Below are 25,359 nucleotides of genomic sequence, written 5' to 3'. Positions count from 1 at the left end.
CTTATATAGACAGGATGCACCTGAGCTCAATTTTGAGACTCATAGCAAAGGGTCTGAATACTTATGTAAATAAGGTATTTCTGTTTTTGTTTTTTTATAAATTTGCAAAATAAAATGTAATCAATTTTAGAATTAGGCTGTAAGGTAACACAATGTGGAAAAAGTCAAGGGGTCTGAATACGTTTTGAAGACACTGTAATTGAACACACTTATCTTTTATCTATCCTTTATCTTTTTTTATTACAACACATGAAAACATGCTATTGTCACATAATGTTAGGGTGGTGCTGGAGATCATGAATATGACATTGAAAACTTGTGAAATGTTCCTTTAAAAGGCAGCTGGTAAAATTAGCAGTTACTTACTGTAGCTAATCTGTCACACTTACTGGCCTCATAGTCTGGTAGGAAAGTGTGTATTAAAATTACATGGTGATTAACTGTAAATTAAATATTCTATGGCACTCTGGTATCACATGCACTTATGCATGCCTTCAACAAGACTGCATAACTGACGTTGTGCAAGCTTAATAATGTCTTTTGATAGGCTGCCGCTGCTACAGTATGCTGCCAATCAGCAAGTGATGTGCATGTTGTCAACAGAAGAGTCAGTGAAGGCACAGTAGGTTGACTTCTCCAATAATTTACCTACAAGTAGTTTCCAGTTAAGTAATTCAAAATTCACAGCAACTTCTGGAACACAGGCTTTATTGCCAAGTAAAAGACACTTACACACACACACACACACACACACACACACACACACACACACACACACACACACACACACACACACACACACACACACACAACAAAATACACTGACCATGTGAAAAATGTAGGTATTTCTATATCATACCAGTCCCCTGTCACGTTATTACATCACATACATCACATACATGTGACATACATCACATACAGGTGTAGGATTTTAATTTGATCAGGATAACTTTTCTGCAATGCGGGAAATGTAACACTTGTAGTGTATTTGAGGTTTAAAAACACTTTTGAAGTTTATAAATGTCAGACTTGTATCAACCCCTACATAAATGTATCAACCACTACATAAATATCCATTAATTATAATCCACATAATAATTTGAATTTCCTGTTTCTGCAGGATTATTTTTCTGTTGTAGAAAACTGGCTCAAAACTGGCTCAAAATCCTACATGTGGACAATACAATTATCCTGCAATATTCCATGATTTATGTGATAATTATGGGATGGGTCCAGTGGAGGGAACACTTTGTTGTCTTTGTGTGTAGAATGGGTGTGTGTGTGTGTGTGTGTGTGTGTGTGTGTGTGTGTGTGTGTGTGTGTGTGTGTGTGTGTGCATAGCGGACTTGGAGAGACATGGTCTATAGAGACCTGTAGGGAGGAAGACCACAATTACATATTGCCCTGAATTGGCCTTTACGCAACAGCAGCAGTTTTTATGGGAGCATTGTGTAGTAATTATGTATGATTGTGTATCAGCGTGTTATTGCGTATGCATGTGTGTGTGTGTTTCCCAGGCTCCTAGGCTGATTAAGCTGGTATAAAACAAAGCTTTGTTGGGAGTTCAGACTCATAAGTGAGGATACTACAGAGACACAGAGTGACCACAGGCTTGGTCAAGACACGATCAAGTCACGATCAGGTCACAGTCCTGTGGAGCGGATAAATGAAGTCAGTGAGTTTATTGGAGGGGATGTTTTGGGAAGAGCGAGCTGACCAATGGTGGTTGTGGGTTCATTGTACTGTGAGTTGTTTATGCTTTTCCTGTCTTTACGCCACAAGAGAGAATTCAAGGCACTCAATAGAATTATCAGACCTGGGTTCAAATAGTATTTGTATTCTTTCAAAGTTCAGCAGAAGATAACTAAGACATACCTATGTGAGAGAGAGAGAGATCAAGAAGCTGGCTGGTGCCAGGGTTCAACCTCTCTCTCTCGCTCTCTCTCTCTCCGCCTGCCTGCCTGCCTGCCTGCCTGCCTGCCTGCCTGCCTGCCTGCCTGCCTGCCTGCCTGCCTGCCTGCCTGCCTGCCTGCCTGCCTGCCAGCCAGCCAGCCAAAACATTTATTTATTATTATTTTATTTTGTAAATATATATTTTTTTGTGACAAGCTAAAGTTAGTGTGAATCATTCTGAAGACCTGCAACACATAAACAGACCATGGAAGGGGTATCAGAACCATGTTATCACCAAAACAATCAGAACAAACAACAGCAATTGGAAAATGATGTCCACTGTATTTCCAAAGCCTACAGCAGGGATCATCGACTAGATTCAGCCACGGGCCATTTTTTTCTTGAGCAGATAGTCAGGGGTAGGAAGATAATTACAAATAATATGTAGACTGCAAATTGACTGCAAGAATTGACTGCCCAAACATATATAAAATTGGATTAAAACATCATTTTAAACCTTGGTTATATTTGTATACGATCACCTTTTAGGCTTGGGAATACTTTGGAACAGATTTCCAAAATTAAAATCACTTGGAGCTGATTTGCTGCTGTTTTGACAGTCTTTTATTTTTTTTGCTCAGAAAACTTGGGGGGCCAAATAGGGCTGCCAGTTGGGGAACCTTGGCCTACAGCTATATTTACTGAAGGAGTGATTTTATTTCTAACTAAGATTTGGGGTTGATAATAGTGCATTTAGGCTATATTATTCACATTCTATGTAATTTGAAAGGCATTCATGGATTATTGCAGCAACAGATTGCATGGTATGCTTTTTCAGTTCTGTTGCTGCTTCAGAGAGCCAAGCACCAATATCATAGAGTTCAAGAACAAACACACACACACACACACACACACACACACACACACACACACACACACACACACACACACACACACACACACACACACACACACACACACACACACACACACACACACACACACACACACACACACTGGAAGAGGAAATAGAGATAGTATTACACTTCTCTATTACATTCTAGTCAATGCTCTGGGATTTGATAGAGTAATGAACTGGCTTATGCATCATAATTACATTACTCACTTTGAATGAGGATCTGTCTTTGAAACGGACGCGCTATGAAACAGAGTCAAGTGTGTGCGTGTGTGTGTGTGTGTGTGTGTGTGCACTTGCACGTACGTGGGTGTGTGTGGTGTGTGTGTGCTCAACAAGCTCTCATTGCTTGGACTTTGTCTTCATATTCTCTAGAGTAGAGAATGAAGGAGTTGGCAGGACGGCGCCTCGGTTGAATGGAAATTAGAAAACCGTGTCACTATGTGTCTTAATCTGTCTCAATCTGATTCGTAGAAACATTAGGCTAAAAGTCCAAACTAAAACATAAAAACATTAGGTTAGAAGTCAAAATTAAAACATAAAACATTAGGTCAGAAGTCAAAACTAAAACATAAAAACATTACGTTAGAAGTCAAAACTAAAACATAAAAACATTAGGTTAGAAGTCAAAACTAAAACATAAAACATTAGGTTAGAAGTCAAAACTAAAACATAAAAACATTAGGTTAGAAGTCAAAATTAAAACATAAAAACATTAGGTTAGAAGTCAAAACTAAAACACAAAAACATTAGGTTAATAGTCCAAACTAAAAAAAAATGAAATTATTTCTGACATATCATATATTTTGTATTTCAGAAACCGACATTTAATATTATCCAGATCTGTATGGGTGTATCTGTATGTGTGTATTGTGTGTGGTTGAAAGCCTTTATTGTGTTTTCTGCCAGTATAATGATGTGACCTCATTCAGAGTGGGAACCACCCATGGGGAATCCCCTAACTCATACTGGGGTGCATGAGTGTGTTAGTGCGTACCAGCTAATATTGAGGAGATTAAATGCTGATTTGCTATGGATACTTATGGCCATTATGCAGCCCTTTCACAATTAAAACTTTTCTGTTTAGTGGAGGGCAAGCATTGACCTTGTTGTGTCTTTGGCTATGCCGGATTAAGTGATATGAAATGCTATTCTATAGAATAATTTCTCTGTAATTAATATTACCTGATTAAGCTAATCAAGTTAATGTAATTAACTAGAAGGTCGGGGCACCACAAAATAATGTTTATAGAGCTGTTATCTTCCAAATTAACTCTTAAAGACCTGGTAATCTTTTACCTCAATAGCAGTCAATATTTAATCATCACTTTATTTAGTCTCATCTGAAAGTTGTACATTCTTGGTTATCTTCACGAACCCTGGCTAATAAGTTGAATCAGCAATACAAAATTTGGTTTAATTATTTATTTACTAAATACAAAATAATTACACAGAATTACATATACACAGAATGTATCATACATTGATTGCAAATTATGTCATAAAGGAAAATGTCCCTAGTTGACGGAACAGATAGATACGACAGCTGGTTACACAAAGAGAGGGGGTTGGGTTTGAGTGAAAGAGCGGGAAGACTGAGTAACAAAGAGAGAAGCTATGCTATCGTAAATACAGAATCTTATGCATTCTAAATAACCGCCCATTTGAAAAAGGAGAATGCAATCAATATTTACTCTGAGCTGCGCTTCGGTAGATTGGTTGTCGATGGAAGGCCGGTTTGTCCTTTATGGATCTCTGGTCCTCTGAAGAGTGTCTAGTGGTGAACTGGAGCATGGTAGAATGAATACTTCATCCGTCCTTTCCTAGCCCATGTTTACAGCGACTGCTGCTAACTCAACGGCTAGGAGGTATTACTTCTGGAGTGAATAAGAGTTCAAAGTTCATACCAAGTTGCCATAGTTTTAAGCTCATGCTATATTCTGGCTGGTATAGTCGAAATTCATCCTTTCGGCGTGTTGTCCGTCATCTTCACGTTGAAATTCAATGCTGATTTTGTTAGGTTATCTGAGCCCTTTTAACGTAGGACCGTCGCCCTAACGTCCTCGGAACAGAAAGTTACATTTTCGTCAAGGGACTTATATAGGATTGGGAGAGAGGCCTGTGTTTCATAGTTTACACCCAGTGTCTGTTCACATGGGCGGGGCCTCTGAGTGAGCAGAGTGGTGTTCTTCTGACAAACCGTTCTCTCATTAAGAAGCTAAAATTACATTTAATCTTTTCAAGAATAGTTTCATATTTAAACATTTAAATTGCAATTCCATGTGAATCTGATAACTAGAATGTGTCGACTTTCCAAGATACAGTTTATGACATCCTGTCATTAGTAATAATGTCTCAGACAACAACTGATCTGAGATCATATTCAGTAAGTACCAACGCATATTTTCAATTGGTTGGATTACCGAAATATGGTTACGTTTCCCATCTTTCGATGTCACCAGACTCTCCATGTTACCAAAGGGATTTTCAATAGTCACATCGGTAGAGTAGAGAGAGGAAAAAGGTATTTATAACCTTCCCCCATCAAGCCAACATCATGTCAACCTGCTCTTTCTGATAGTTTCAGCAGCTGTGACGGCTAGCTGTGGGGGTGGAGAGGTGAAGATCTTTCAAGTTCTCTTCATTATAATTTTTTTTTTTTTCAAATTCCACTTTTCGATCTTTAACTAGAGTCCTATTTCATGGGAATAAACATGCACAGATACACATGCATGCAGGGGCACACACACACACACAGACGCACACACACACACTGGCAGGGTGATACTGAGCTGTTTGCTGTTGGGACACAAGTAACAGCAGACAGAGAGAGAGAGGGAGCTGCTCCATGTTGTTATTGAACAGAGATTAATCAGGCCAGAGCACAGGAAGGGCTGGCGTCACACTTTATAATACTAAAACCTCCCACTGTAGACTGGGTGAGCACTGGGTGAGCAGCAATGTGTGTGTATGTGTGTATGCATGTGTGCCTGTGGGTGTGTGTGTATGTAGTTTGGATATGAGAGAGAGGAGCTAAATCAACTTTGAAGCCCTGGGAAAAGTGGGTGAGACTCACACTGTCAGATATAAAGGTCAGATTGGACAGGAATATATTCCCTCCCTAATGTCTACCTGCTACCTCCCTCACTCCTCCATCTTTCCCTCCCTGCTACCTTCTTCACTCCTCCATCTTTCCCTCCCTGCTACCTCTGTCACTCCCTCCATCTTTCCCTCTACGCTAGCTCCCTCACTAGCTCCCTCACTGCATTGGTATTTGGTATTTTATTAGGATCCCCATTAGATGTTGCATATGCAACAGCTACTCTTCCTGGGGTCCACACAAAACATGAAACATAATACAGAATTACATGATACAGAACATCAGTAGAGAAGAACAGCTCAAAGACAGAAATACATACATTTTTTGAAAGGCACACTTAGCCTACATATCAATGCATACACACAAACTATCTAGGTCAAATATGCTCACTTCGAGGCAAGCAACACTGAAGCATGGACGAGAGCACCAGCTGTTCTGGATGACTGTGTGATAACGCTCTAGGTAGCCGATGTGAATAAAGCCTTTAAACAGGTCAACATTCACAAAGCCACTGGGCCAGACGGATTACCAGGACGTGTACTCAAAGCAACTTTCAGGTGTCTTCACAGACATTTTCAACCTCTCCCTGACCGAGTCTGTAATATCTACATGTTTTAAGCAGACCACCATAGTCCCTGTGCCCAAGGAAGCAAAGGCAACCTGCCTAAATTATTACTGCCCCGTAGCACTCACGTCGGTAGCCATGAAGTGCTTTGAAAGGCTGGTCATGGCTCACATCAACAGCATCCTCCCAGACACCCTAGACCCACTCCAATTCGCATACCGCCCCAACAGATCCACAAATCACGCAATCTCAATTGCACTCCACACTGCCCTTTCTCACCTGGACAAAAGGAACACCTATGTGAGAATGCTGTTTATTGACTACAGCTCAGCGTTCAACACCATAGTGCCCAAGAAGCTCATCACTAAGCTAAGGACTAAGGGACTAAACACCTCCCTCTGCAACTGGATCCTGGACTTCATGACGGGCCATCCCCAGGTGGTAAGAGTAGGCAACAACACGTTTGCCACGCTGATCCTTAACACTGGGGGCCCTCAGGGGTGTGTACTTAGTCCACTCCTGTACTCCCTGTTCACCCACGACTGTTCACCCACGAGGTTTGCTGATGACACAACAGTGGTAGGCCTGATCACCGACAACAATGAGACGGCACGAGGTCAGAGAACTGTGGTGCCAGGACAACAACCTCTCCCTCAATGTAAGCAAGACTAAGGAGCTGATCATGGACTACAGGAAAAGGCGGGCCGAACAGGCCCACATTAACATCGACGGGGCTGTGGTAGAGCAGGTCGAGAGTTTCAAGTTCCTTGGTGTCTACATCACGAACTATCATGGTCCAAACATACCAAGACAGTCGTGAAGAGGGCACGACAAAACCTTTTTCCCCTCAGGAGACTGAAAGGATTTGACATGGGTCCCCAGATCCTCAAAAGGTTCTAGACTGTTTTCTCTGTTACCGCACGGCAAGTGGTACCAGAGCACCAAGTCTAGGACCAAAAAACTCCTCAAAAGCTTCTACCCCCGAGCCATAAGACTGCTGAACAGTTCATAAAATCGCCACCGGGCAATTTACATTGACCCCCCCTTCCCTTTTGTACACTGCTGCTACTCGCTGTTTGTTTGTTACCTATGCATAGTCACTTCGCCCCGAGGGGACAATGTACAGATTACCTCAACTAGCCTGTACCCCCGCACACTGACTCGGTACCCGTGCCCCTGTATATAGTCTCATTATTGTTATTTTTGTTGTGTTACGTTTTATTATTACTTTTGATTTTAGTCTACTTGGTAAATATTTTCTTCTTCTTGAACTGCACTGTTGGTTAAGGGCTTGTAAGTAGGAATTTCACTGTAAAGTCTACACTTGTTGTATTCGGCGCATGTGACAAATAAAGATTGATTTGATTTGAAATAGGGAAGAGGCATTGTGCCGCGAGGTGTTGCTTTATCTTTTTTTTTAAACCGGGTATGCTGTTTATTTGAGCAATATGAGCTGGAAGGAAGTTCCATGCAAACACCCTGGTAGGTTGATTAATAACTGGAACCAGATTATAGGCACTGGTTACAATAAGAAGCTTCCTCTTGAGCAGACAGCTTGATGAAAACCATTCAATATTCAGGTCTCCAAGAAAGTAGACCTCTCTGTTTACATCACATACACTATCAAGCATTTCACACATATTATTTGGATACTGACTTTTAGCACTTGGTGGCCTATAGCAACACCCCAAAATAAAAGGCTTTAGATGTGCCAAGTGAACCTGCAATCACAACACTTCAATAACACTTGACATAAGATCTTCTCTAAGCATTACAGGGATATGGCTCTGAATATATACAGCAACACCTCCCCCATAAGCATTTCTGTCTCTTCTACAAATGTTATATCCTTGTATTGCTACTGCTGTATCGTCAAACAAATTATCTAAGTGAGTCTCAGAAATGGCTGATATATGAATGTTATCTGATGTTAGCATGTTATTGATTTCATGAACATTATTTCTAAGGATGCATATATTAATTTCCTGTGATAGACATAATGGTGAAAAAAGTCCTTCTTTTCAGTATTACACCCTGGTGTGCTTTCCTCCTCGCTACCTCCACAACTGTCAGTCTCTTCCTTTTCCCCCTTGCCCTGATTCTGGGTCAGAGGCGAAGCACACCAGAGTGTAATGAGAAGGGGACTAGTTGCTATGAGTCAAGCGGTTTGAAAGACATCATCAAGATACTGTACTTTTTGTCAAATAAATGCATCCAGATACAACTATGTTAAGGCTAACTACATTTAATATCCCTGAGAGTAATTTTGTTTTTGTCATTATTGACTAGTTTTGGGTCTAGTTTCTTTCTTCTTTGTTGCTAACCATCCCACATGTTGCCTGTGCATGCAAGGCCTGTCAGCGATCATACACATCATCCAGTCTGCTGGTACTGCTTACTGTGTGTGTGTGCGTGTGTGTGTGTGTGTGTGTGTGTGTGTGTGTGTGTGCGCGCATGCGTGCGTGCGTGTGTGAGTGTGTGTGCATGTGTGTGTGTGCGCATGTGCGTGTGATCCTGTAACAGATACACATACACCGCCCGAGGAGCATCATGTGATACCTTATTATAGCATGGTCTCATCAAGACAAAGCTTTGTGCAATACTGGTTTGATTATACTGAGGGTGGTGGTTTGTACCACGATGTAGTCAACTGTATGTGCACACAACATTCATCTAGGGACAGAGGACTCGTTTTTCCCTCTGTCACTTTGTGACACACACACACAATGTAATGACTAAAGGGATAGCAAACAAAAACACATTGGAAAATATATACAGTACACACACACACACACACACACACACACACACACACACACACACACACACACACACACACACACACACACACACACACACACACACACACACACACACACACACACACACACGCTGCTTCAACCATGGCAGGTGTGTTCAGGTGTACTCCCATCACCACAGTAAAGCTGAGAACAGGAATATCTCCAGGTCATCTCTGAAGTCTTTGTGCTGTCACATTTACCATGAGTTCTTCCATTACGACTGAGGGGGATTTTGGTTGGCAGTAACACAACCCTGTGCCATGTGAAAGTACCACTCTTTTCTTTGTTCTGTTCATTTATATAAAGGTGATGACATTGCTATTGTCTGATAAATAATGAGTGGAAGTGACATTCTCTGTCAAACTGACAAGTTTGACCACCTTTACAAACCTTGATCTGTTGTTACAAACACTGGCTTCTATGTTGTTCTATTTTGAGTCAACTGACAGAAACCTGTTCGGAAGTACCCTTAAATAAAACGAAGTGCAGGATCATAGAAACACAAAGCTCCTTCAACCGTGCACAGTGTCGCACCTCAAATACCTTGTACCGCTGCATATTGATGTGGTACTCCCTGTACATAGCATCATTCTTGTGTATTCAGTTTTTTACTCTGCATCGTAGGGAAGGGCTCGTATGCATTTCACGGTAAAGTCTACACCCGGTGTATTCGGCCCATGTGACAAATAAATGTTGATTTGATTTTAACACCCATTTATTAAAGACAGCCCTGGATAGCTGACCCAAACATTACAATACTGATTCAAACAAGGAAACAGTAAAAACAAGAGATCACACTGATCATAAAGACCTAATACATGATCTAATAGGAGACATTAAAGGAAACAGTCCATTGATGTCCATTCCTCAAGCCTTGGTAATGGATAGCCAACATATTATTGGGATTCGTCTTTATACAGACAAACAGAAAACAGCATCTCTTCCTGGACAGATGTTTCCATCACAACACATTGAACTTGTTAAAAGCCAAATGCATATAGAGATGCTGACTCATCCCAGTGACCTACAGTTATTTTGTAAAACGCACATCGTCCTAAATCACTGTCAGAGACAATGGAAAATATGAGTCATTGTTGTGCGAAGAAATGATCTAGTATCACAATATTATTATTATTATTATTATTATTATTTCGCAATATTATTATTACTAAGATATGACAAAGATAGAGTACTAACAGTTAACACTAATAATGGCTAAAAAGCTGATTTTTCCTTATCACACAAAAGAAAGTATCGTAAAAAACATTTGCAGTCAAATTGATTATCTCTGTTATACTTAATGACAGAGTAGGTACCCTTGAAGTTACCCATGTACATGTTGGAAACACTGAATGACAAAAGTTGTCATTAGACTAGCACACATTCCTGTTGGTAGTCTCTTCAACACTAGATAAGTAAGTCACAGGCCTGTTGATAGTCTCTGCAACACTAGATAAGTAAGTCATAGGCCTGTTGGTAGTCTCTGCGTTACACTAGATAAGTAAGTCACAGGCCTGTTGGTAGTCTCTGCAACACTAGATAAGTAAGTCATAGGCCTGTTGGTAGTCTCCGTTACACTAGATAAGTAAGTCATAGGCCTGTTGGTAGTCTCTGCAACACTAGATAAGTAAGTCATAGGCCTGTTGGTAGTCTCTGCAACACTAGATAAGTAAGTCACAGGCCTGTTGATAGTCTCCGTTACACTAGATAAGTAAGTCACAGGCCTGTTGATAGTCTCTGCAACACTAGATAAGTAAGTCACATGCCTGTTGGTAGTCTCTGCAACACTAGATAAGTAAGTCACAGGCCTGTTGATAGTCTCCGTTACACTAGATAAGTAAGTCACAGGCCTGTTGATAGTCTCTGCAACACTAGATAAGTAAGTCACAGGCCTGTTGATAGTCTCTGCAACACTAGATAAGTAAGTCACATGCCTGCTGGTAGTCTCTGCAACACTAGATAAGTAAGTCACAGGCCTGTTGATAGTCTCTGCAACACTAGATAAGTAAGTCACAGGCCTGTTGATAGTCTCCGTTACACTGAATGATGATGTCCTCCAGAAAAGATCTCTCACAGAACAAGAAGCTATTCTGAAGCTTCAGCACAACCCACTCAAAGTCTGGATCTACAGGAGAGAAACACAGACAGTTCAGTGTTTATAAGACAGTTGTTCATGTAATGACTACATTTAACAATCATCCATATTTATGATTTTTCCTTTCATATTAGGTAACAAAGAAAGTCTTTGTTGCGGTCTCTTGACAAGCCTGGGAAAGCAAGACAACTCCTCTCGTGGAGTTTTATGCCACACACAGTGTGATCCTTTAGGTCTCTGAACGACGGGGTTTAGGAGACAGACGTACCATACCCTGGCCTATCAAACCCTAAATAAAAGCTGGATATTTATTCTGCATACAGCAGGATCTGCGCAACAGATGACGTGGAAATTGACTCGACTTTAGACTCCTTTATGAGTTATGAAACCTTTTGAAAAGTTAGATTTTGGAGTGAATGTTCCTTGTAATGAGAAACGATGACAGACACACAGAGTCCTGCTTTATTTTCTAAACGCCACAGCCTCATCTGATCCCACACAGGCACACACACAGACGAGACATTAGGATGACAGTCTCATCCCAGACCAAGCCCGTTCATCTCAGTCAGACAGGACACTCCAAAGATGCTCTCTGCTGGGTCATGTGGTTCAGCTTGGAAGGACAGATGACTGGAAACGAGAGAAAGAGAGTGGGATGGAGAGAGAGAGACAGAGAGAGACAGAGAGAGAAAGAGAGTGGGATGGAGAGAGCGAGAGAGAGAGAGAGAGAGAGAGAGAGAGAGAGAGAGAGAGAGAGAGAGAGAGAGAGAGAGAATAGAAAACACTGATCATCTTCCACAGTCGTTCTGCCAGCCTGGCTCTCCCAAAGTAACCACACTCTGCCGGTGCACTCGTAGAAAAAAAGGTGTTATCTAGAATGTAAAAGGGTTCTTCGGTTGTCCCCATTGGAGATCCCTTTGAAGAACCCTTTTTGGTCAGTAGAATCCTTTTCATTCCTGGAAGAACCCTTTTCACAGTTCTCCTATGGCGACAGCTGAAGAACCCTTTTGGAACCCTTTTTTCTAAGAGTGTACCTGGTTGGTCACACACACACACCTGTGCAGACTGCAGGGTAGTGTAAGGAGCCTGGAGGGAGAGGGCATCATCCAACCAGGAGGATATTGGGACTGTCAGGTTGGTGAAGGACTACCATCCTCCTAACATCCTAATCACCATGGCCATAAAACTTTCCTCCAAATCCTGTTTACAACTGCACTCTGTACATTACACCCTAATAAGGGTGATTGCTGAACATGGCCATTTACAGCTACCGGATGCATTCAGATGGCTGTATTCAGTAGAAACCCACAACCCTGGCATTGAACCCACAAATCTAGCATTGAACCCACAACCTTAGCATTGCCAGCCCCCTGCTCCAAACCCCTGAGCCATTAGAGCCAGTTGACAGTCTGCTGCTGGATGGATGGAGAAGATGCATGTCACTGGTTAGCCAGATATGATTGCTGAGATAGTGTGGCCAGGCAAAGTCAGTTCTGCACCGACAGACAGATAACTATGTGTGACTATGATGGCAGCTGGGTTCAAACCAGACCAAGGTCTCCTGCGTAAGCCCACTGAGCTAAAGCCTAGGCAATACCTTGGGTAACTAACACAAGTTTTCAGGGCTGTGGTGTGTGTGGCTGTGAGAGCAAAAGTTTTTAGCAGATGGTAATGACAAGCAGCAGTAGGTCCTGAACTGTTCCTAAACTGAACTGTTCCTGAACTTAACAGTGAAATCCAACAGAAATACATGACCAAAGGTATGTAGACACATCCCATTCCTTAATCATGGGCATTAATATGGAGTTGGTCCCCCCTTTGCTGCTTTAACAGCCTCCACTCTTCTGGTGAGGCTTTCCACTAGATGTTGGAACATTGCTGCAGGGACTTGCTTCTACTCCACCAAACTTTACAGTTGGCACTATGCATTGGGTCAGGTAGCGCTCTCCTGGCACCTGCCAAACCGAGATTAGTCCGTTGGACTGCCAGATGGTGACGCGTGATTCATTACTCCAGAGAACATGTTTCCACTGCTCCAGAGTCCATTGGCGGCGAGCTTTACACCCCTCCAGCCAATGTTTGGCATTGCACATGGTGATCTTAGGCTTGTGTGCAGCTGCCATGGAAACACATTTCATGAAGCTCCCTACGAACAGTTATTGTGCTGACGTTGCTTCCAGAGGCAGTTTGGAACTCAGTAGTGAGTGTTGCAATAGAAGACAGATGATTTTTACACGCTGTGCGCTTCAGAACTCAGCGGTCCCGTTCTGTGATCTTGTGTGGCCTACCACTGCGTTGCTGAGCCGTTGTTGTCCTAAACATTTCCACTGCACAATAACAGTTGCCTGGGGCAGCTCTAGCAGGGCAGAAATTTGACAAACTGACTTGTTTGAAAGGTGGCATCCTATGACGGTCACACGTTGAAAGTCACTGAGCTCTTCAGTAAGGCCATTCTTCTGCCAATATTTGTCTATGGAGATTGCATGGCTGTGTGCTCGATTTTATACACATGTCTGTAACGGGTGTGGCTAAAATAGCCGAATCCACTAACTTGAAAGGGTGTCCACATACTCTTGCAAATATAGTGTAAGTGTTAGCAGCATCAGCTACAGAAGCCCAGGAACGTGGGAAGTGAATCAAAGTGTACCTTTAATATGAGGTAACTCTAGTCTACAGAACATCTGCTTTTGTCCTGCTATGTGGGCGTTGGCTGCTGTCACAGACGGGTTCATTAAAGGAATTCAGTCTTCTGCGCGCACACACACAGACGAGCACGCACGCACGCACACACACACACACACACACACACACACACACACACACACACACACACACACACACACACACACACACACACACACACACACACACACACACAACACACACACACACACACACACACACACACACACACACACAAGACATGTCTGATCTAAGGACTGCATGCCTTGGCACATAGAACAGTAAATAATGCCAACAGACAGCATCTCTAGGCAGTGTTCCAAACCCTGACTACCGGTATTTCTCTAACACATTGTTTCAGAATTTCATTTGGGATTTTATTTTCGTCACACTGTATTTTTGTGTGTGCTGGGTCAGGGAATGTGAAGGTGTCCTCTGGTCTGGAGGTCTGGCTATGGGTATATCAGACTCTGCTGTCTTCTTCCACGGCCACAAGAGGGAGCTGTACCTCCATCTGCCCCTATGCAACCCCTGTGCCCCCACCCTGCAGTCGGTCCAATAAGACTGATATCCCCCTGCAACAACACATAATCACGTGTGTATTATAAAATGTCTGAATGTTTCTCTGGAATGTATTCAGTATGTTCCTATGCTAATGTTTGTAATGCTGCAAGCCACACCTCCTTTACAGGTATCAATAAATAATATCAGAAAACTACAGGCCATCCAGCCAACTGCTGGATCAAAATATACAAGGGATGTCTAAACAGATAACTCAACAATTAAATGATGTTTTTATCATTATTGTAAATAGGTGCACACCTTCTCAATTCGCTCCTCCTCTCCTCCTGATCTCTCTCTTTCTCTCCCAAGATCTCTGAGGGGAAGAACATGAAAGTGAGAGAGCGAGAGACTAACACACAGAGAGAGGAGAGGAAGACAGAGAGAAAAATCAGTCAGAAAGACAAGAAAGAGAGCGAGAGAGAGAGAGAGAGAGGGCAAGGGGACTAAACCTGTCAATCTAAAGGTATCTCATACAGCATCAAAGGCTATTGACATCAAAGCTGACCTCTAACAATAGTGCTGATAACAATATTTACAATAACAGCAACTGGGGTTAATATTTGACTTAAAGACTTGTATCTCCTAGTATGGCTCTTCATAAAGCCATAATAGGAGTACTAGACTGATGCAACAATAATCATAGACTGATAAATGTTGTGGCTGAACTGTTAGTTGATCGACTAGAACTGCTTTGCATACTGGAGTGTAGTTTGATGCTTTGATTTCTGCTTAGGCTACATTCATAGTTAACATGTTAGCAATGGTTTGTTTCCTGCCTAGTTAACATATAGTCAACATATGTGTGTTAACTGTAAGTAAATTTGGGAAAAACCCTCTGGCCATTGACCATATCCTTATATCATTGTAAGTGTACAATAAATGAGATGAAACAAATATATATATTTCACAAGGTACCTTCATCTTCTGTTCCCCCTTCTTCAGCTGTCTCGCTGTGTTCTCCTCCTCTCTCCTCCCCTCCCTGTACTCCTGGACTCTGGTCAGAAGGAGAGGAACACAAGGAAGAGGGTAGTGGGCTGAAGAGGGTGGGGTGTTCTGGGGGAGTTGTGGCATGTAGTCTGTGGGACCATGAACCTTTAGCTCCCACTTTCCTATTGTGGGATGGTTATTTGTAATGTCTGTCAACGGTATTAAATGACTATGACTGAAAAAAGAAGAAAAAAAGACAAGGAAAGAAATACGCCAAAAATATATATTTTTAAAACAACAACAAAAAAGACTTTTCCAAGCAAAAAAATATATTTGCAAAGTAAAATGATAATAAATAAATGTTTTGATAACAAAAAATTGTTAAGTCCCCCAAATGTGGGGGGTGGTGGGTTTAAAAAGGCCTCTGCTTTAACACAGGCAGAGAGAGAGAGAGAGAGAGAGAGAGAGAGAGAGAGAGAGAATGTGAGAGATAGACCGAGCTCTACTTCACTTGCTTTGTCAATGTCAACATATGTTTCCCATGCAATAAAGCCCCTTAAATTGAAATTGAATAGAGAGCGAAAGAGTGAGAGAGAGCGAGAGAGAGGGGGAATCTGAAAGGATGAAGGGATACAGTATGTTGTGTTCTGGAGTCAGGCTCTCTGTCCTCAGACTCCTCTGGGGAGTGCACACACTCCTCACTAAAGGATATAAGAATATTAGTCTGCCGTCTCTGATAGAACAACAAATCCCCCAGCAACACTGTAGAGACCACATCAACCACACTCTCTTCCCCCTGCTCTCCCCTTCCTGTTCGGAGTCTTTGATCACTGTGTCTGTGACGTTGGTTTAGCTTGGATGGATCCTGTACTGTAGTCTGGAGCACCTCCAGAGGACTAGTTCAGTGGAGAGTGAAGCAGGAACACACACAGACATCCTGACACACCTTCACTACACTCTTAGAAAAAAGGGTTCCAAAACAGTTCTTTGGCTGTCCCCAGAGGAGAACCATTTTTGGTTCTAGGTACCACCCTTTTGGGTTCCATGTAGAGCCCTCTGTGAAAAGGGTTAAACATGGAACAATAAAGGGTTCTACTTTGAACCAAAAGGGTTCTACCTGGAACCAAAAATAATTAGGACAGCCAAAGAACCCTTTTATGTTCCAGATAGCACCTTTTTTCTAAGAGTGTACCATGTTCTCAGAGAAAACCAGTAGAAAATATATGAATAGAATGTAGGATCTCTACTACTACACACATTACTCCGTTTGTCTGTCTGTCTGTCTGTCTGTCTGTCTCCACAGAGCTGACAAGGGTATTGTAACCTACTGTAGTGATGTTACTGTTCTTTTGGGTTCTCCTACACTTCAGTGAGAGGAATCCCCCTTTCTCTTCTGGTAACCCTCTTTCCCTGTCCTCCCTCCCTCCCTCCCTCCCTCCCTCCCTCCCTCCTGGCACTGCTAACTCTCACAATAATGTGAGGAATAATGGAAAAGAGAATAACTTGTCCAACATTGAGAAAAGCCACACAAGAAAACATTTCCTTTGTCTGTCTATCTACCACAGGAGCTGCGTGTGCCATTTCAACAAAGATGTCAGTTGCCACCAGTGGTGGAAAAAGTACCCAATTTTCATACTTGAGTAAAGGTAAAGATACCTTAATAGAAAATGACTCAAGTAACAGTGAAAGTCATCCAGTAAAATACTACTTGAGTAAAAGTCTAAAAGTATTTGCTTTTAAATATACGGAAGTATCAAAAGTAAATGTAAAAATGGTTTAAAATTCCTTATATTAAGCAAACCAGACGGCAACATTTTTAAATTGTATTTATTTATGGATAGCCAGGGGCACACTCCAACATTCAGACATCATTTACAAATGAAGCATGTGTTTAGTGAGTCCGCCAGATCAGGGGCAGTAGAGATAACCAGGGATGTTCTCTTGATAAGTGTGTGAATTATACCATTTTCCTGTCCTGCTAAGCATTCAAAATGTAACGAGTACTTTTGGGTGTCAGGGAAAATGTATGACGTAAAAAGTAGATGATTTTCTTTAGGAATGTAGTGAAGTAAAACTTGTCAAATATATAAATAGTAAAGTAAAGTATAGATACCCCAAAAACCTACTTAAGTAGTACTTTCAAGTATTTTTACTAAAGTACTTTACACCACTGGTTGCCACATAATACCGTTGTCGGTCGGTACAGTATGAAACCCCTCCCTAACAACACATACTCAAACCCTGCCTTGGGGCCCTTCTTTTCGGCTCTCCTCTGTCTGCAGCATCACCACGACACAACACCTCTGAAACCAGAGGAAACATGAACAGTATTATCATTAGCACACTAAATGTTAATAATAGTATGTTACATACATTGAGCTATGATGCTTGTGGTCTATCTATCCTTCCTCTCCAGGTAGATTGATTGGTTGGTATGGAGTTGGTTGACATAGCAACCTGGATGACATAGCATGGATGACCTCTGTGATTGGCAGGTCTTCCTGCATCCTCGTCTCTCATTGGCTGACAGCCTGGCTTCCTTCCAGGTACTTTCACAGGAACTATGCAGATTATTCCACCCTTGGTCTGTCTGCAGACTCCTGCTCTCTCCTCTCTCTCTTCATCTCGCTCTCTCTCTCTTTCTGTCTCTATCCATCTCTATGTACTTTCTGTGAACTCTGGGAAGTCCCTTGAACTCTGTGAGCCTCTCAGCCCACTAACTCCCTTCCTTTAACCATCAAATTATGAAAATAGGGGGGTGATAGAGAGAGATGGAGAAACAGCTAGGAGGAGGAGTGTGAGGGTAAAGAAAGAAAGACAGACACAGAGATTAAGGGAGATAGAGACAGAAATTGCAAGGTTTCTAGTGCGTATTTATTTATACTTACTCAAATGCAATCATACCCTCTAAAGCCCCTCTGTGCCTTGACTCTCTCTAACACACACACACACACACACACACACACACACACACACACACACACACACACACACACAGTGTCCTCTGGCTCTGACCAGTGGATAATAGTAGCGGTCCTCTCCCTGGGCTGGGCTGGACCAACCGTTCTGGGGCTGAGTTTATCACCACTCCACCCCAGTCGATGAGAGCGCTAGAGCATGTTTACTAACAGATCCATTGGTGTAAATTATCCCCCAGCCTCACAGCCACAGCTCCGAGACAGGCCTGAACCCAGGGCCCTGTCGGGGATACACACACAGCAGTCTTACCAAGGGTGATGTGTGTGAGGCACTAGTCGATGCCACTGGAGCTGCGTCTGACCACTCCACCCTCTGAAGGAGCTGCTCTGTCCTCTTGAAGAACATGCACACACACACACGTTACAGCTGTGAAGTCACTGTGATTTCTCCTGATTCTCCCCACAGCAGGATGTTGTTTAACGGAGTCGTCCAGTTTGTTTGTCCTGGTCTGACTATTACTGTCCTCATCCTTTTTCCTATCCTCTGTCCCCGTCTAAGTCCCATCTCTAGCCCCATCTCTCTCTGTAGGGTCTGATAGTCTGTTCTCTGTAACCTCCTATCCTCTCTCTACCCCTGAACTCTACCCTGCTCCCACTGTCTGTAGTGTTTCTACATGTTTGTATTGTACAGTTCTCCAAGTGTGTTGTTGTGCCATGTTAGTTATTCTCAGGCTGATGCCAGTGGTGAGACATCAAACAGAACTGTTCCTCCAGAGGGGTTTGAGAGTAGTCAAGGTTCCAAAATAAAACTGTGTGTGGTGCTTTAGGGCTCGTGGTTCATATTAGTATGCTTTTAGAGAAGAGATGCCTGCATATGACACTCTGTACTTTCAAATAAACATCCATTAAAGTGCAATGTTTCTGCTTTCTACTGATTGTTTTTTCTCCTACGCACCTGCAATAATACAGTGGATTCCGAAGTATTCAGACACCTTCCCCTTTTCCACATTGTTACGTTACAGCATCTTCTAAAATTATTTTTTTAAATCCCTCATCAATAGGCACGCAGTACCCCATAACAACAAAGCAAAAACTTTTTTTTTTACTGCAAACATACACATGGTCAAACATTTACATAAGTATGAGACTTGAAATTGAGCTCAGGTGCATCCTGTTTCCATTGATCATCCTTGACATGTTTCTACAACTTGGAGTCCACCTGGGGTAAATTCAATTGATTGGACATGATTTGGAAAGGCACACACCTGTCTATATAAGGTCCCACAGTTGACAGTGCATGTTAGAGCAAAAACCAAGGCATGAGGTCGAAGGAATTGTCAGTAGAGCTCCGAGACAGGATTGTGTCGAGGCGCAGATCTGGGGAAGAAAACATTTCTGCAGCATTGAAGGTCCCGAAGAACACAGCGGCCTCCATCATTCTTAAATGGAAGAAGTTTGGAACCACCAAGACTCTTCCTAGAGCTGCCTGGCCAAACTGAGCAATCGGGGGAGAAGGGCCTTTGTCAGGGAGGTGACCAAGAACAGATGGTCACTCTGACAGAGCTCCAGGGTTCCTCTGTGGAGATGGGAGAACCTTCCAGAAGGACAGCCATCTCTGCAGCACTCCACCAATCAGGTCTTTATGGTAGAGTGGCCAGATGGAAACCACTCCTCAATAAATAGCACACGACAGCCCGTCTTGGAGTTTGCCAAAAGGGACCTAAAGGACTTTCAGACCATGAGAAACAAGATTCTCTGGTCTGAAGAAACCAAAGATGAACTCTTTGGCCTAAATGCCAAGCATCACGTCTGGCAGAAACCTGGCACCATCCCTACGTTGAAGCATGGTGGTGCCAGCATCATGCTGTGTGGATGTTTTTCAGCGGCAGGAACTGGGAGACTAGTCAGGATCGAGCCAAAGATGAACGGAGCAAAGGACATAGAGATCCTTGAAGAAAACCTGCTCCAAAGCGCTCAGGATCACAGACTGAGGCGAAGGTTCACCTTCCAACAGAACAACGATCCTAAGCACACAGCCAAGACAATACAGGAGTAGCTTCAGGAAAAGTCTCTGAATGGCCTTGAGTGGCCCAGCTAGAGCCCGAACTTGAACCTGATCGAACATCTCTGGAGAGACCTGAAAATAGCTGTGCAGCGGCGACACTCCCCATCCAACCTGACAGAGCTTGAGAGGATCTGCGGAAAAGAATTGGAGAAACTCCCCAAGCTTCATACCCAAGAAGACTCGAGGCTGTTATCGCTGCCAAAGGTGCTTCAACAAAGTAAAGGATCTGAATACTTATTTTACCTTTATTTAAGTAGGCAAGTCAGTTAAGAACAAATTCTTATTTTCAATGACGGCCTAGGAACAGTGGGTTAACTGACAGATTTGTACCATCTCAGCTCGGGGATTTGAACTTGCAACCTTCCGGTTACTAGTCCAATGCTCTAACCACTAGGCTACCCTGCCGTCCCAATGTAAATGTGATATTTCCACTTTTTGTTATACATTTGCAAAAAAAAAAGTTTTTGCTTTGTCATTATTGGTTATTGTGTGTAGATTGAGGGATTAAAAAATATATATATTTTAGAATAAGGCTGTAACATAATAAAATGTGGAAAAAGTCAAGCGGTCTGAATAGTTCCTGAATGCACTGTATCATGGTTGAGTGATTCATGTAAAAAAAACTCTCCTCTGATGTCTGCTACAAGTTCCTTCACAAGTTCAAAGTGCTAACCTGACGTTGTCCTGATGGATTACTTCATCTACACCTCTCCTCCTGTCTCTCAGACTGGAACTCTGAGTCACGACCTAGGACCGGGTTGTCTAGAGAAACATGGTTGACTTTTTAGGTGGCTCCCTTCAAAGGCTCCGTAACCACATCTCTTGTTTTAATCGCTTTAGTGCAATTTTCACAAGTATGTGGTACATCACAACTCTTAGTACAAAACTAAAAACAGATCATCAAGAAGGCAGTTGTTTCAAAACTCTTAAGCACATTTTCAATTGACTAAGTAAAACACACAAAATCATACAGTCCCTTTTTTCACCAAACTTAATCAGTGTTTCATCTAGCAATACATGTTTCCCATTGCAGTACATGTTAATATAAAATGTAAAAAAATAATTGCCATACACAATGCAATGCTCACATTACTTTTGATGTGATTCTCTTATCTGTTGTTAAAGTACATTTTACCATTACATAAGCCGACGGCTCTTAATTCATAATCACTTAAACGTTTGGTAAACCTATAGATTTGACATGTAAACTGTTTTGTCTTCTACAGCTTTTGAGAACTACTTTGATGACTATTATGATTTTACTTCACAGTAAAAAAAATATTGGATATTTACAAGATCAGAGATGTACTGTATGTTACAAACCAAAGTGTCTTGGTCGGATACGCAGATTAGCAGATGTTACAGCAGGTGCAGCAAAATGCTTGTGTTTCTAGCTCCTACAGTGCAGTAATACAATATAATACCAATTATCCAGAAAGTCCTAAACAAGAAAGAAATGCATCCCCTATACAGTAAACATGCATCCAAAATGACGTTTTTGATGGGGGTGGGGGTTCACACTGCTTTATTGAAATGATATTGGCCGATACAGCGGTCTAAGGCACTGCATCTCAGTGCAAGAGGCGTCACTACAGTCCCTGGTTCGATTCCAGGCTGTATCACATCCGGCCATGATTGGTAGTCCCATAGGGTGGTGCACAATTGGCCCAGCGTCGTCCAGGTTTGGCCGGGCCAGGCCGTCATTTTAAACAAGAATTTGTTCTTAACTGACTTGCCTAGTTAAATAAAGGTTCAATAAATAAAAATACAATTTGGTATGTGACCCCAGTGGGAATCAAACCCACAATTCTGGGGTTGCCAGTGCCATGCTCTAATGAACTGAGCCACATACATGACCACTACAATAAATATGTACAATACAATTACTATACAGGTGGAAGATCCCCATGAGCGTACCACCCACTTACAGGCATTGGATGAGGCATGCAATGATTTTAATCCAGACCTATGTAAAGGCTTGGATTCACCATGCCAAAAGATTTTTCCCCTGGAGCATGAAAAATGTGGATATTTACTGCGATTTTGATGAGAACCTATGGCCAAATGCTCAAGACAGGCTTGATGCAAACTAGTGCCTGCTAAACATTATGCTTCTTTCAAATTAGTTTGCTATTGGATTAACTGGATTATTAAAATAACTAAATTGAGAAGATATCATTTATGTTCTGTTTTGGTAATTAAACCAATGTACTCATTATAAACAAATATTTTGGATCAATGGTTGTATCATGAAAGATGTCTATAAACAAAATGAATGCACAATGAAATGTTTGAATGCAAGACTGGCTGGTGTTACCAGTTTGGAGTTTTGTACCGAGTTTTGAAAATTCACCACATATTTATGAAAATGGTACCAAAGTTATTAAAATAAACTGTAGGAAAGCTCTGTCAATATTAACCAGAGAGAGCCAGCCAAATATGTATATATCTTCTTTTTTTTTTACCCCTTTTTCTCCTTGTCCCATTGCTGCAACTCTCCTAAAGAGAGCTCAACTCTACTCAAGAGAGGCAAAGGTCAAGAGCCATGAGTCCTCCAAAACACGACCCTACCAAAAGCCGCACTGCTTCCTGAAACACTACTCTCTTAGCCTGGAAGCCAGCCACACCAATGTGTCAGAGGAAACACCGTCCAGCTGCTGACCAGGGTCAGCTTGCAGGTGCCCAGCCTACCACAAGGAGTCGCTGGAGCGCAATGGACAAGGAATTCCTGGCTGGCCAGCCCCTCCCATAACCTGTACGACACTGGGACAATTGCTCGCAGCCTCATGTGTCTCCCAGTCATGGCCAGCTGTGACACAGCCTGGGATCGAACCCGGGTCTATAGTGACGTCACTCAGGAGGCCAGGTCCGAGCATGTCGAACAGCTCTCTCTGCTGTAACATGTAATTCCTGGAAACTCTCCTATGGGTGTGGATATCTTTTTCTCCGTCTCTCTCTTTCTCTCTCATTCAATCACCATATCTAGGATTGTTTCAGTGTGCCAGCTGTCTGCAGTGACCTCTATTGGCTTGAAATGGTATTACAGAGAGAAACAATACAGTGACAGTAAATAAGTGATTTATTTGTACATTGCTAACACTCTCTGGCGTTCTCCTGCTGTTTAGCCTTCATCCTCTCATACTCCTTTTCCTCTGCCTGTCTCCGTTGCCGGTCCATCTCCTCTTTTCTCAGCTTAACACACAACACAAATAGACAATTTACTCATTCTGTCTGTTAAAGGCTATTTAGAAGGCATCATTAAAAGATGAGTAGAATGTGAGTGTTTTACATTCCATGCACATTGCACAAGTGGGATGGTATATACAATATCTCTGGACATAATCTAATAATTATGTCTTTACTTTAAAATGTGACGATGGAATTCCAGTTTCTGCAGTTTAGGTTGGCTTAACTCCACCAGGTGCCTCTCCCTGGCCTCACAGCACCACCTTATACAGATACATGTATTAGAAGATTATATTATGAATGTGTGTGTGCGCGTGCATACGTGTGTGTACCTAGCTTCTCTGTATGTCCTCCTCTTCTTTCTGAACCACTGCAGGTTTAGACAGGATGGTGAGTACATTACAATATTTTATTACTGCTACTATTACCGGTAACAAGACTAGAGGGAGGGATGGAGGGGTAATAGAGGTATACTGTAGATGGAGGTGTGGAGGAAGGGATAGATGGGGAGATATCATAACAATGCTATGATGAGACTTACTCATGTGTAGTCTACTCCGTCGCGATTCAATGGGTGGTATCATGATGAACCCATCTGAACTGGGTGAGAAGGAGGAGAGAGAGGGTAATGTAAATGCCTCCCCCTACTTAGACATTTAATAAGCCTCATAATCTTAAATGCCAAGGGGGTTTACCAGCCCAGAGGTGTGGTACTGAAACTCATTAACGCATGCACACACTATTCTTGTACACCCAAAAATAACAAAACGTTTGTCCATGTGCGCATACGTACATCTATCCCTTCCCCATCACCGGAACCAGAAATACTGGAATATTATGACTGGAAAGGAGCATAAAACGAAACTGTATGCGGAATGTAATGTTATATACTTATTTAATATAATAATTTATATTCCATAATTTTTACATAAGAATACCTCACCTGATACATTTTCGCCCTTTTTTTGATACTGCAGTTGAAGAAGATTATATTATATCCGTAATATCCCGAATGACTATTGGATGTCCCCTTGAAACATTTGAAAACATAGCTGTTACGGAATAAGTCAATAATGAAGATAGATATATTTTGGCTAGCCTACTCACTGTCGAGGCTGAGTTTGATCCTGCTGTGTTTGCGTTGTCAGGTGGGTTAGCGTCGGCATCACCGGGTCCGTGCCATTCATTATTTTCCAACTGTCTACTTTTCTCTGATTAGCTCCTGAATTTGTATAGTTGATTATATTATTCATCTAATACCCCTGGTAGTCCATTACAGCCTATATCCTACCGACTTGCCTTATCAGTAAAACACCGGTGTAGTTATTGGACGTCCCCTGTGGCAAAACTTGTATTGAAAAAAATAAAAAATACAAGAAAATACTAACAAATAAATTTAAAAAATGAAGAAAAAAATAAAATAACAACAAGTGTATTGGGAACTTCTCTATCTAAAAACGAGCATCACCCATAGATGTTTTTTAAATATGTTTTATTGAACCTTTATTTAACTAGGCAAGTCAGTTAAAGAACAAATTCGAATTTTAAAAAGACGGCCTTCCCCTGCCAAACCCTCTCCTAACCGGGACGTCACTGGGCCAATTGTGCGCCCTCTATGGAACAGCCCAACGCGCTATGAAAGTTTAT

At 42.1% G+C, this 25,359-nt stretch overlaps 1 pseudogene; it reads right to left on the bottom strand.

The window, feature by feature from the left end:
• Positions 1-17,777: 17,777 nt before the first annotated feature.
• LOC139380115 (epithelial-stromal interaction protein 1-like) lies at positions 17,778-24,986 on the bottom strand (annotated as a pseudogene).
• Between the last annotated feature and the right edge of the window lie 373 nt (positions 24,987-25,359).

The sequence above is a fragment of the Oncorhynchus clarkii genome, chromosome 22 (genome assembly GCF_045791955.1).
Source record: "Oncorhynchus clarkii lewisi isolate Uvic-CL-2024 chromosome 22, UVic_Ocla_1.0, whole genome shotgun sequence".
In the NCBI taxonomy this organism is placed as follows: Eukaryota; Metazoa; Chordata; class Actinopteri; order Salmoniformes; family Salmonidae; genus Oncorhynchus; species Oncorhynchus clarkii.
The sequence above is the reverse complement of the archived record's forward strand: the minus strand, read 5'-3'. Positions and strand labels throughout refer to the sequence as shown.